The sequence below is a fragment of the Neoarius graeffei genome, chromosome 13 (genome assembly GCF_027579695.1).
Source record: "Neoarius graeffei isolate fNeoGra1 chromosome 13, fNeoGra1.pri, whole genome shotgun sequence".
Classification (NCBI taxonomy): Eukaryota; Metazoa; Chordata; class Actinopteri; order Siluriformes; family Ariidae; genus Neoarius; species Neoarius graeffei.
The window spans coordinates 17,964,188-17,977,805 of record NC_083581.1 but is presented as its reverse complement, the minus strand read 5'-3'; the positions used below and the strand labels follow the sequence as shown (position 1 = coordinate 17,977,805).

The following is a 13,618-nucleotide window of genomic DNA, read 5'->3' as shown; positions in this document are numbered from 1 at the left end:
ATGATTAGTTATTGCCTAGATACAAAGCCTGCCACTTTAATCTCTGAATCCTGTTTTTGCTCTGACTTTATTCTGAAAGTTCTGACCAGAAGTGATTCATATTGCTATCGCTCTGATGTTTCTTTCAAGATGTTCGTCTGTCCATCTCTATTCTTCATCTGCCATTTTGTAAACAGGAGACAGCAAAAGTTACACCTCTAATATGCATAGTACATCCATTGAACATTGTCCTCATTATGTCACAACAAATCATGCTTTTGTTTAGTTCATGTGGAGCACAAGTTTAGACAGTGCTGTTATTACCTCTGCCAAGGAGGTTATGTTTTCGGTGCCTTTGTCTGTAAGCATGATTGCGCAAAACCTAACAACGCAATTTCCATGAAACTTGGTGGAAGGGTGTAGTGTTGTCCCGAGAAGAAACCATTAAATTTTGGAGTGGATCCAAATTATGGGGTGGATCTATGAATTTAGTTTCACTTTTGCCAACATTGTGAGACGGAGGTCTGCACTCTCCTAGTGCCCTTCTAATTTATTTGTCTAGCAAATCCATTCCCACAAAATATACACTAACTAGTAGCCTGATTTAAAGTACAACTGCCCTTGAGCAGGCAGATAGTAAGGATAAATGAATGACTTTTGTAAACGCATCGTTCAGGTTAATAAATGTAACATGCCTTTGTCACATGAACGTCAGATCTAACTACTTGCTCAAAACCTAACACTTGTGTGGGAAAAATGATAGGGGAAAAAAAAAACCACAAGTATGCCTCCTGCTTATGTTTTTATCTGTTTAGAATCTCACCTCATCTCATTATCTCTAGCCGCTTTATCCTTCTACAGGGTCGCAGGCAAGCTGGAGCCTATCCCAGCTGACTACGGGCGAAAGGCGGGGTACACCCTGGACAAGTCGCCAGGTCATCACAGGGCTGACACATAGACACAGACAACCATTCACACTCACATTCACACCTACGGTCAATTTAGAGTCACCAGTTAACCTAACCTGCATGTCTTTGGACTGTGGGGGAAACCGGAGCACCCGGAGGAAACCCACGCGGACACGGGGAGAACATGCAAACTCTGCACAGAAAGGCCCTCGCCGACCCCGGGGCTCGAACCCAGGACCTTCTTGCTGTGAGGCGACAGCGCTAACCACTACACCACCGTGCCGCCTCTGTTTAGAATCAATAATATATTTTTTTCTACACTATTTTTTTCCAGTCTTCAACATCCATCCATCCATCCATCCATTATATGTAGCTGCTTATCCTGTACAGGGTTGCATTCTGAATAGCATATTCATATTTGCTTATATTAAGCCTATGATCAGGTCACCTCAGTATTAGAAACTCATGCATACATACACACACACTCACTCTCCATGGATAAAATATAACTTTTAACAATAGCCTCCCATGCCAAGCTGAGGGTTTGTCAGCAGCTGAAAGCACTGCAGTGAATTTTCATTAACAGAACTTAAACATTATCATGTAATTCTGCCAGATCTAGACGTAAAACTGATTTTTCTCAAAATATCTTGATAAATACCAGTACATACCTTAAAACTACGGCCCACCACTTTGTCCCGGTCCTGATCCAAAGACTGATCTAAAAATCCCCAGCTCTTTATTCCACTCTGAAACTGAAACAAGCAAAACCAGATTCCAATATTAGGTCTATTATCAAATCATTTCACCCTGTTATTTCATCTATTCACTAACACTTCATCAAGCCTGGCCTTATAAAGTCTAATCTTGAAAACCCTACAGGTGCATGCAGTCTTCCACACTGAACTACTAATGAATGAAAAGTGCAAGGAAGGATTAGTTGCTTTCTTGAAATGGCATCATACTGTCAGATGTACATGTTCTACGATCATGGGTTGTAGAGAAGCTGAACAGCATGGAGCTAAGACAAACACAAAAATAAGTTCCTCATGAGCACTCGCACAACAAACGCACAGGAGTGACGTACTTCAAAATATATCGTTTCATCTGGTGAAGGGCAGGAGGGGTCAGGAGGCTCAACATAGCCAAGCTGAACTCTGGGGGAACTTTATTCTAAAACATTCTGCACAGAATGGAAAAAGTGCATGATAACACTTTTACAGATTAAAAGGTCAGCAGTATCCTTAAGCAGATAATTTCTTAGCTGCTGAACAGATCTTCTCATTGTGAGCATCGCTAGGACAACAAAATAACTTTCCTAAATGGGGCATTTTTTGTAAGGATTCTGTTACTGAGAGGAAAACATACACACACACTTCCCAAAGTCTTTACGTCAGCTGAATTCATATGACCCTCATGTGCTCTCCTCACCTCTTCTGTCTTTCTCAAACGCAAGTCCATTGCTGGTTCAGTGCTCACCATGTAACGCAGACTGACAGGGTTTACAGTAAAGCTGTATCGATCAGCTGACTGGATTATCCCAGTAATCACACCCTGCTTCATTTGTTTAATTAGCAATGTCTCCCTCTTACACACACACACACACACACACACATGCGCGCATGCCTGAAAAATATAAACATATATATTAATCACCTACTGAGCCGTGAGTCTATGAATCAGACTAAATGGGTGGTTAATTCAAACAAACTTTGATTAAGCATCGCAAAGGAAAGCATAAGATCTAACTGAATTTCAGTGAAGCTTCTGATCCATCATAACAATAATAACTTTTCTAATGAAAGCAAGATGTTGATATCAAGGCGACATTGATTGGTATTAGCTCACAGACATGTCAAAATGCTGAGAGTTTGTGGTTTGCTTTCTTTAAGTGTATCTTGTATACAGATTGTGTTGTTTGTTCAGCCCACAAACAGGAAGCCATTTTGTAGCCAATTTGAGTTGAACTGGAATTTGGGCTTAATGGTAATGTTAGAAAGCAGGAATTTACCAATCTGGCACAATTAGATTAAAAAGGTTTATTATGGCACTCAAGGTGCCACAACACAAAATACATGATGAAACTATTCTCTAACTGCATGGTCTGTATTAGATCCACTTACAAATGCAAAATTTATATTAATAAGCACATGTCTAAGCTTACTGAAGGATCTATAGGGCGTCTGCAAGGTCAGAAACTACTGGGAATACATTGAGCAAATATATCGGTCCGAATATGTGGAGCAAAATACGCAAAACCCTAATACAGCAGGTGAGAAAAGTACAGCATAGAGCATAAGGGTGAACAAGAACAGCATGTGTTGTAAATAATAAAGTATATCATACATGTAATCATAATAAAGTATATTTCAGACATCCTGTATATTACACATTAAAAGATCTGATATGTCATCTTCACCCAGTGCAAAGAACCTAGGGGTGGTGCTCGATGACAGACAGATGGTGTTCTTTAGCACACATTGCTGCAGTGACCCGGACATGCATATTTCTACTTTACAATATCCGAAGGATCCGCCCCTTCCTCACCACCTGGTCTAACTACTTTTTCTTGCCACCGTCACCACAGGTTTGCTCATCAGGAATAAATACATTTATTAGGGATAAAATTAGCACATATGTTTAAAGTCTTTAATTTTCTGTAAAGCTGCTTTGCGACAACGTCTGTTGTTAAAAGCGCTATACAAATAAACTGACTAGACCCTCTCCAACTTGGACTACTGCAATTGTTTCCTTGCTGGAATTCCAACATCTGCCATCAGACCCCTGCAGCTGCAACCCGCCTTGTAAACAACCTCTGTCATTCCTCCAATGTTACTCACTGCCCTGTCGCAGCTCGCATCAATTTTAAGATGTTGGTGCTAGCTTACCAGGCTGTCAAGGGGTTAGGTCCAACATACCTCCAGAGTCTGATCTGACCCTACACACCAGCCAGATCCCTACTCTTCGCTGCTACTGGTCGTCTGGCCCCTCCTCCTCTCCACTCCTGCCCAGACTGTTCAAGACTGCTGTCTGTCCTGGCTCTCTGTTGGTAGAATGACCTTCCCACTGAGGTCAGAACTGACAACTCCCTGACCACCTTCAAGCACAGACTGAAGACTCACCTCTTCAGGCTGCACCCCTCCCATGCTTCCCTGCCCACTGTGAAATCGCATAGCAATCTTGACCAACCCAGGCTGTGTACTGTCTAGCCTGGTCATGATGACTCAGTGTTAACCGTTGTGGCTTTATCTTTCTCTATTTTGATTGTACTTTGTCAGTTCATTTGTATGGTTGAATTGTTTTCCTTGGCTATTTGTTGTTTGCCATTACTTCAACAGAATATTACACTTAGCGTTGTTCTGTCACTTATACATTTGGCAGAATGTACTTCTTGTACCTGACTTGTTGCACGTTGCTCTGGATAAGAGCATCTGCTAAATGCCTGTAATGCAATGTCATGTAATATTATTAATGCATAACTGTCAATGTCAAGTAAACCAAGGAACCCAAGCAGCAGAACTGGTGTAAACAGCCTCTCCATATTGGGGTCTCTTCCCACCATTTTATCAAAATGCCAAACATAAGAAGTTGACGGCTGCCTGTTTCTCCCAACGTATGACTTGCCTAATGAAATCACACTGGCCTTTATGACCTAGGAGAATGTGAATGATCCGTATCCTTTCCTGTCAAAAGAAACACCATGCTTCACTTTTTAGTGTTCTGTCTAACAACTGTTAAACTGTAGAGATGAAAATACAAATAAAACTGAAGCATAAAATCCCACATGAGCAAGCAGCTCTTCAAATGTGCATCAGGTACACATGTTTTGGAAAGCCCTCAGGGTCAGGAGCGATGAGCATATGCCTCTGAACACAATGGCAGATGGTGGGAAGAAGAGTGTGTGCTATGCAGCAACTGGGGAAATTAAGCAAAATTGAGCTGTGTGAGCATTTTGGTTGACCAAATTTCTGCAGAACCTTCCGTAAATCAGGATCAAATTTATGGATGCATCAATAGCAGTTTTGCAAATTGGTTGATATTGTTTTCAAATACTCCAATTCATACAAATGCTGCAATACAAATATCTGATACCGGGTGATACTATAGGACACAAGCCTAGGTGATATTGCTGTTGCACTAATTAATAGAGGTCATGGCATGACATGACCACAATCTGGACTTATTTCATGATTAAATATGATGTCAATCAAATTAGGGATGGCACGGTGGTGTAGTGGTTAGCGCTGTCGCCTCACAGCAAGAAGGTCCGGGTTCAAGCCCCGTGGCCGGCGAGGGCCTTTCTGTTTGCATGTTCTCCCCGTGTCTGCGTGGGTTTCCTCCGGGTGCTCCGGTTTCCCCCACAGTCCAAAGACATGCAGGTTAGGTTAGCTGGTGACTCTTAATTGACCGTAGGTGTGAAGGTGAGTGTGAATGGTTGTCTGTGTCTATGTGTCGGCCCTGTGATGACCTGGCGACTTGTCCAGGGTGTACCCCGCCTTTCGCCCATAGTCAGCTGGGATAGGCTCCAGCTTGCCTGCGACCCTGTAGAACAGGATAAAGTGGATAGAGATAATGAGATGAGATGAGAGATGATCAAATCAAAGCAGACTGCAAACTCTTCTCTGTAAAAGTATCAAGTTTAGTTTATTTAGTGCTTAATTATAGCATAGCTAGTCCTAGCACTGGCGGTCTAGCAGTATAATAATAAATAAATGATATAAATTTCCAAGCAGAATATTAACAATAGTATGAAATACTAATGAAATAAGTCAGACTATGTCTTCTGATTATATGCATCTAATAAAAGCTGTAGCCTGCTCTTTAAATCCCAAAACATGTGTGTTCACAACGCAAGCTAGCAGTTGATTCCATACTAGAATCAAAGTGAGGAACTCATACAGTATCTTCCTGCAATACAAGTAACCAAATAAAACATGAACCTTAAACATGAATCTCAGCTAATAGTTGTTCACCAACAGCTAAATAATAATGATGAAGAACATGTTCATCATCAGTACTATTATCAAGTACCAAATAAGTCATCTGACTCAATCTGAAAAATGCTACCAATTTTTGTAATTGCATGTAACAATATATCATGTGATGATAAATCATGATACAAATTTATGACAATTCAAATTGATGAAATAAAAAAAAGGTCATTATTATCAGGCTGCATAATCTCTTAGTTTTTCCCAGCTGTAATTGTGTTGTTCAGACAGCAAAGGGCGCAATAACATACAATAGCAGGAATACATTTAACTGTAGGTGGAAATAACACCACTCTAATGCCAAGAAAAAACCTGGGCTGCCAACTCTCACGCAATGAGCGTGAGACTGTCTTCACACGCCATACCTCCGATTTCTCATGCTAGAAAAAAATCTAGTTTATCTATCTGATCTAGGCTACCCATTGCGTCGCGCCAACCACTTGCGATCGATCAATTATGCCTTACGCACGGCTAAACAGGCAGAGAGGTGTTCCCTTCTGTACACACTCCCCTATGGTAGGTGGCACATCTAATGATGCTGCACTTGCCGGAAGTTGGATAATTGCCTACCATCAATTTAGAGGAAGAGGAGGGAGAAGAAGGTATCTGAGTTGAAGATGAGTGTCTCAGACAGGTTTTTACATATGCACGCCAATGTGTGGCATTACTGGCGTAATTATGAACTTATATAAAGTTTCTTAATCGTTTTAGCCTATAAGTGTTGTGAGAATATTTAATGCCATATCGAGAGCTGTGTACTAGGCATGCTAAATCATTATAGGCCTACTGCCGTGCCACAGCCTCTATCTTCCCCAACAAGCAGCATGGGAGAGCACCTCCTTAGCACACGTTTATTAAGGCGCATTTTTAGTTTGTTTACTGTATGTTATCATACTTTATGACTTTATTTGAAGCCATACTGGAAATGTTGTAAAATAAAGCAAGTAAGAGATAATATTACAAATGCAAGAAGAGCCATTAGACACCATACCTATTGTTTATTTACAGGGTATTTATTTTTAATTATTTATGATGTATGTAATTGCTCAGTTAAAGTAAATAAAGCATGGTCACCTGTAATATCAAAGAACTTGACCGTTTTGCTGTAGGCCTGCCTACCACTCAGAGCAGGTAAGATTCAGAATAAACACAAGAAACTTGTCCTCCAGGAAAAGGCATGTTGTTGTGACTGCATCTAGATTTATTAAACCAACATGACTATTTGAATTCTTTCAAAGGTAAGATGTCCCGAAGGGTAAGACCACTGGCAGGACAAAAGTGGAATATTTTATTTTGACAGTCCAGCCAAGCCAGAAAAGGCAGACAGGACAGACAGAACAACAGACAGAAGAGCAACAAACAGGGCAGACAGAAGAGCAGGTCTATAGGGCTACAGCAGGGGTGTCCAAACTGATCCATAAAGGGCCGTGTGGCTGCAGGTTTTCATTCCAGCCATGCAGCAGCACACCTGACTTGGCTCATTCAATCAACTGAACTGTCTTCACACAGTCAAATACTTGCAGCCACACCCACCCTTGATTAAAGGGTGGGTGTGTCAGTTGATTGAATAAGCCAAATCAGGTGTGCTGCTGCATGGCTGGAATGAAAACCTGCAGCCACATGGCCCTTTATGGATCAGTTTGGACACCCCTGGGCTACAGGAACATTGGCAGTCATCTGCAGTTTTCTAGTGTGGGGGCTTTTAAGCCAAAACTTGGTGCTTTTGTTGGCCACAAGCTGAAGGCCTGGCAAGTCAGGGTGTGTAAGAATGTAGGTATGGCACAGCAGGCCACTCCAAAAATCCACCAGAATGCAGGAACATCTACTAAATCCAAAATCTCAACCCCCCCCCCCCCCATTTTCCATCTCCAGCTGGACGACCCACAAACAAAACACCAGAATGCAGGGTGACAAGTGAATATCAAACTGAATACAAAATTCCCCACTTACTGCGTGGTGTGCGGAAAAATTTTGCCATCGACCCCCTCCCAAAAAAAAAAATTCTCACTCCAAGGAATTTTGAAAAGTTGGCAGCCCTGAAAAAACACACACACACACACAAAAAACCAGACCTAAAATGTGAAAGAGCTGTAGTGTGATTGAGAGTACAAATAGATTTAACAAGAAATCGGAGCTATCTTTTTATAGACTGCTGAAAGATAAAGAAAAGCAAAGCAAATGGAGGCAGAACAAATATTCAAAAAAAGTTTAAGCTACGGTCACACTACAACTTGCACTGCTTGGGAGGAGTTATCGATGAGTTTTGGTGACGATGCATGGCGATATATGCAGGCGAGCTTGTGTTGTGCTGTGGTCACACAGCAGGCGAACACTTGACAGTCATGCCTTCACATGCTTGAGAGGCCACACTCGCTCACAGACCACACTGTGGCTGTACTTGGGACCCAGTCTGTGATGGGAAACACCTGATGCTGATTTGAGTGCAATCAACACATGCATATAAAGACACAGAGGCTTTGCAAAGTATTATCACAGTCATGTTTGTTTCTAGCCATGTTTATGACTGCTTTCTGTTTCATTTGCATTTTGTTTTTGTATCACACCTGTTAATAAACACACTCCCTGCACTTAGATCCGTCTCCTGCCACATACCTGACAAAATACTTGCAAAGTCTCTGTGAAAACAGTGTCCTTTTATGCACGTGCTGATTGTGCTCAAATCAGCATCAGGTGTTTCCCATAATGACTGGGTCCCAAGCGCGTGCACAATGCGCTCCGAAGGATCCCTGAATGTAAATGCACTGTTTAAGTCTGGGCGAAGGTTAAGCTATGCCGAGCCACTGTGTTAATGAGGCTCCCGCGAGCATCGGGGACAAGGATTTGTGACAAATACATTTCAAGAGGCTCAACAAAGGTTCCCCGAGCTTCAGGAAATATTCCCAAACCCATCTGTGAGTATTCGCTGCTTAGTTTGTTGAAGAAAACGTCGCCACTAAATTTCAATGCATGCACAAGGCAGAGACACACCAAAAAACAACTCGGAAAACAATTGCTGTATATTGCACGATTGGTGGCGATGCTACTAATATTTCACCACCAAGTATTCACAAACTCATCGTGAACTGTAGTTTGACCAGGGCTTTATTAAGAAAAGGCCAATTTGTTATTAACATTTTCATTTTCAATAAAAGGAATATTTTAGTTAATAGATTATTATACTTCACTCCAACCTTTCCAAATGTGGCTAAATAATGATTATTGGTTATTTAAAAAAATGAAACAAAAGTCATTTTTTAATTGAACAAAGGGAATATTTCAGTTGATAAAGAACAGAGTCAGATACAGACTGACCCTGATAATCTGCTGCTCATCTATTTGGGTCAAATAGATGAGCAGTGTTTAGCTTTATAGTGGATAGTGTTTAGCTTTATAGTGGATAGATATGATAAATAAATGTTGCATTTTCTGAATAATAAAAAATTTTCTTCATTTAATTTATTTAAAAAAATAATGTTGGTGAATCATTACATGCCTTGCTACTGATGCATCCCTAATAAAATACACATCACATACAGTACAGACATACAGTCATACAGTAGTTCTGTTCAGTAAACTGAAACATTACCTGAATGCCAGCTGTCTAAAAAGACCAATCTGTCTTGTGCAATGTTACGGGATGAAGAAGAAACACATGGGGTGCAGAGAGCCTAGCCCAAAGATCCCTTATTCTTCAGTCACTCACACACACACACACACACACACACACACACACACACACACACACACACACCTACCTTAAAAATAAACAGACACACCATAAATCTAAACACATTTGACCCAGATAGAGGAGCAGTTGCAGATTATCAGGGTCAGTGTGTATCTGACTTTTAAACTCAAGCTGTCAAAACATTACAAAAGATTCACAGGAACTTATTTAAACAGCAAAATATAAGCTTGTACTGAAAATCACTCAAAAGCAAGCAACAAGCCGACCTTATGCACAAGCAGTAAATAATTTAGGAGATCAGTGTCACAAAATGTCCACAAGCATCACCACTAGCATCATTAAGAAACAGTACTACTTCCCAAAGGTACTTCTCACAACCCTGACTATATCCTTCAAGTACTGCTTCAGAGTAGATGATCACCAGACCATTTCAGGCCCTTTCCACAACCAGAAGTCCACAAATCTATAATAAAGTGGAACGAGTGAGAGTAAAAGCACCTCTAAAGATTAGCAAGTTGGATCATGAGGCCACGACACACTTGCAGTTCGGTTTGTGATGTGTGTCCAGGCAGCGACAAAGTCATGACTCTACATACCTTTCATCCAAAGATATGTCTGGATAGGAGAAGGAGACGTGCAGAAGGACAAGAGATGATCAGCATTGAATGCTCTTCTACAGCACCATGCAGAACACCTGCAGGCTCGACTCCTTCATGGCTACGCATTTTTGGGTTGATAAGGGTGCGGTTGGGGACTTGTACACACAGGAGAGTGGTTGGAGAGGGGAACTACATTAATCAGCTACTGAGGTGACCACATGCTTCAGGAAAAAAAAAAAAAGAAAAAGAAAGAAAAGCCTGGATATATCAGTGAGCTGTGAACATTTGCACAGATCCAGCATTAGGAATGCTTCACCAAACAAGTCTGATCTTTTGGGTGCTAAGTGATGGACAGTTAAGTTCCAAGTCACTTAAAAAAAAAAAATCATTTCAGATTTGTAAAATCCCTAAGCAATTCTTACGACAGCATTCTTCACGATCATGATGCTTATCTAAAAATGGACTTGGCTCAATTTCCACGCTAAAATCATTAACAGTGGATAGTACACATACTTTTTCATGAGTATCTTTTCTTTCACTTTCGGCAGTCTATTTCAATTCCAATCATCATAATTCTGTGTCGCGATTTATCACTGCATGATATATCGTTACATGTCTACAAGATACTTATTATTTGCTCACTTGTTAGCAGTTAACTCAGCAGTTCCCAGACTTTTATAAAGCACTATGAATTTTCTGTGACCCCTAAGCCTTTGCGGTTTGTTTTTTCCATCATTAACATCATCTCACTTGCAAATCCGTAATTAGCTTTCTTGATTTTGGTTGTTCTACTGAGTCAGAGTAATTAAATGTTGTTAAGGAGCTCATGAAGTTAATTGTTTTTTTTTTAAAATATGGATTGCTTAAATATGATTCCCAGTAACATTTCAAAATATTAGCAAACAAAAACACCATTTAAATACACCACTGTGTTATTTAAGTTAGGAATGTGCCAAGGTCATCCCATAGATGAAATTTGTTTTATTGATTTACCTGAAATCAAATTGAACCAATGAAGTTCTATTTCTTTCACTCCAGACCGCCAGGGCAGTGCTGAAAGCACTAGTGGAAGGATCTTTGCATCCGCGCGTTTCGAGAATCGCATACAACAGTTGTCATCTCATGACGTATGACGTGCCTGCCTATATAAGGCAACATCCCACGTCATTTGGCCTCTTCTTTTTTCTCGCGTTGGAATCGCATCTCTTCTACTGGAATTGCGTGTGTGTTATCAGTTAACTGTGGGAATACCTGCGACAATCTACAGTGCAGCTCATGACTGAAGAGGACTAAGGTAACTTGGTTAACATCATTTTGAGGTTGTTTATGCATCGATAGTCATTGAATTTTGGCTGCCAAGTTTTCAGGGACGGCTATTAAATATCGGTCTTGTCGCAAACTGTTCGGTTGCCGGCAGGTTTGTCAGTGTTGAGTGAGTTAGCGAATTGGTTGCCAATAACGTTAACATGTACTTACAACTTTATGTGAGCATCGGTTTTCTGGTTGCTAGTAAATCGTTGTCTGTAGCAGTAAAGTTGTGCTTGCGAACTCGCTAGCCTTGGTTGCCAGGCTAGCAAGCAGCGCTACACCTTGCTTCTTTTCTTAAAAAAAAAAAATCGTGGGTGAGTAGACACTGAGATGGATTCAGTGAGGTGTTCCACTTGCCCCAACCTAATGGAGGTGCTGGATGCACATGATCGCTGCGCAGAGTGCCTTGGCTCATGTTCTCAGCCACCTGACCAAGAGGAAGTGATGTCTGTGGCTGCCTCAGACACCTTTTTCAGTCAGCCTTCTTCCTCGGCGCAGCCACCAAGCGAAGTCCTGCCAGGTGTTGAGCCCCGTGATTCGGGCAGTGATGTTACCTCTGGGCGATCTGGGGAGTCTGCCTCAGTGGTGGGTTCGGTGGAGGCCACACTGAAGGCTTTGCTTGCACGTTTGCAATTGGACACCCCGGCGCCTCCTACCGGATCTGAGAACATGTTCCTGCGCCGTGTTCAGCGCGCCTCTCCGGTAATTCCACAGTGTCGTGACTTTACTTCTGTGGCGGCCTCTGCCCTGGAGGCTGCTACGAAAGCTGCCCGTCCAGACCAGATGTCTCGCATGCTTGCGGCGATGCAGGACCCCAGTGCTGTTGGCTTGGGTAGCATGCCAGTAGTCGAATCAAGCATCGGTTCGCTCATTGTGTCTCCTGATGAAGCACTTCGGGAGCAGGTGCGTTGCCCTTACGCTGAGTGCCGCTGCACAGACGAGCTACTTTCTCATGCTTACAACTCTACTGCCTTTCTTGGCAGAGTGTCTAACTCACTGGCACACATGCTTGTTATGCTGCACTCGACACTCAACACATCATCGGCAGACCCACTGGCGGCTGAGGTACTGAAACTTGCACTGCAGGCTATGGGTGTCATTGCCAACCAGTGTGGCACTAACTTGGGCACCTTGCTGCAAGCCCGTCGACAAGTGTGGCTGGCTCAATCACCTCTGCCAGAAGTATGCAGGAACAACCTGAGGCACCTCCCACTGGCACCTGGACAGGTCTTTGGGCCAGCAGCACAAGAGGCCCTTGACAGACGTGTATCTGTTACAGAGTCTCGCTCCCGTCATGTGGGCATAGCACCCACCTTCAGAGCTCCGCCAAACCCTTCTGCCTCATGCTTTAGGCATGTGGCCCCTAGAGCTGCACAAAGGTCTCCCCATCGACCCCAGCAGCAGGCCCCCAATCCCCCACCTCCTTCATCTCCCTCAGCCAGGCAGGGTGGCGCTCAGCCACATGTGAGTTTTTGCCCTTTTCGACAGATGGGTCCTCCCCGCCGTCGTCGCCCCCCCATCCCTTCCGAAAAACGTAGACAGGACCACTGACAGGTCAGGGCCAGTGGCAGGAGTTTTTACAGGCAGCCAGCTAGCGCGTTGGCGCGAAATAACAACCAACCAATGGCTACTCACCACCCTTTCAGAAGGGTACCGCCTGCAATTCCGCCGCCAGCCACCAATGCATTCGGGTGTGAGGCAGACAGTTATAACCAATCCAAGATAGGCAGAAGCCTTGTTGAGAGAAGTTCAGTTGTAACTACAAAAAGGAGCCATAGAGATGGTCGACCCCACTGTTCATCCAGGGGGGTTCTTTTCAGTTTATTTTCTCGTTCCAAAGAAAGACGGCGGGTTCAGGCCGATTTTAGATTTAAGAAGGTTAAACCGTTTCTTGAAGGTGCTTCCTTTTCAAATGCTACGAACAACAGATCTACTGCAAGCGGTCACAAACCAGGACTGGTTTGTGACCGTAGATCTCGAGGACGCCTATTTTCACATACCCATTGCCACGGACCACAGGCGCTTCCTTCGTTTTTCGTTCATGGGAAAGATTTTTCAGTTCAGAGTTCTCCCCTTTGGACTTTCTCTGGCGCCAAGGGTGTTCTTGAAATGCATCCAAGTAGCACTAGAACCCCTTCAGAAGGA

The 13,618-nt window shown here is 42.7% G+C and overlaps 1 protein-coding gene across 3 annotated transcripts in view; it reads right to left on the bottom strand.

Annotated features, from left to right (window-relative positions):
* Positions 1-13,618, bottom strand: part of slc39a10 (solute carrier family 39 member 10) — a 153,447-nt gene that overhangs the window by 67,423 nt on the left and 72,406 nt on the right. Inside the window, exons 1-2 of one of the 3 annotated variants that reach the window (XM_060937300.1) lie at positions 3,806-3,952; positions 1,559-1,642 (exon numbers count right to left, since the gene is read on the bottom strand). The exons of 1 other annotated variant lie outside the window; for it this stretch is intronic. The gene's annotated coding sequence lies outside the window, so the exon portion shown is untranslated. Of the gene's footprint in view, positions 1-1,558; positions 1,643-3,805; positions 3,953-13,618 lie in introns of those variants that run through there. One more of the 3 variants, XM_060937301.1, reaches the window with a different exon arrangement.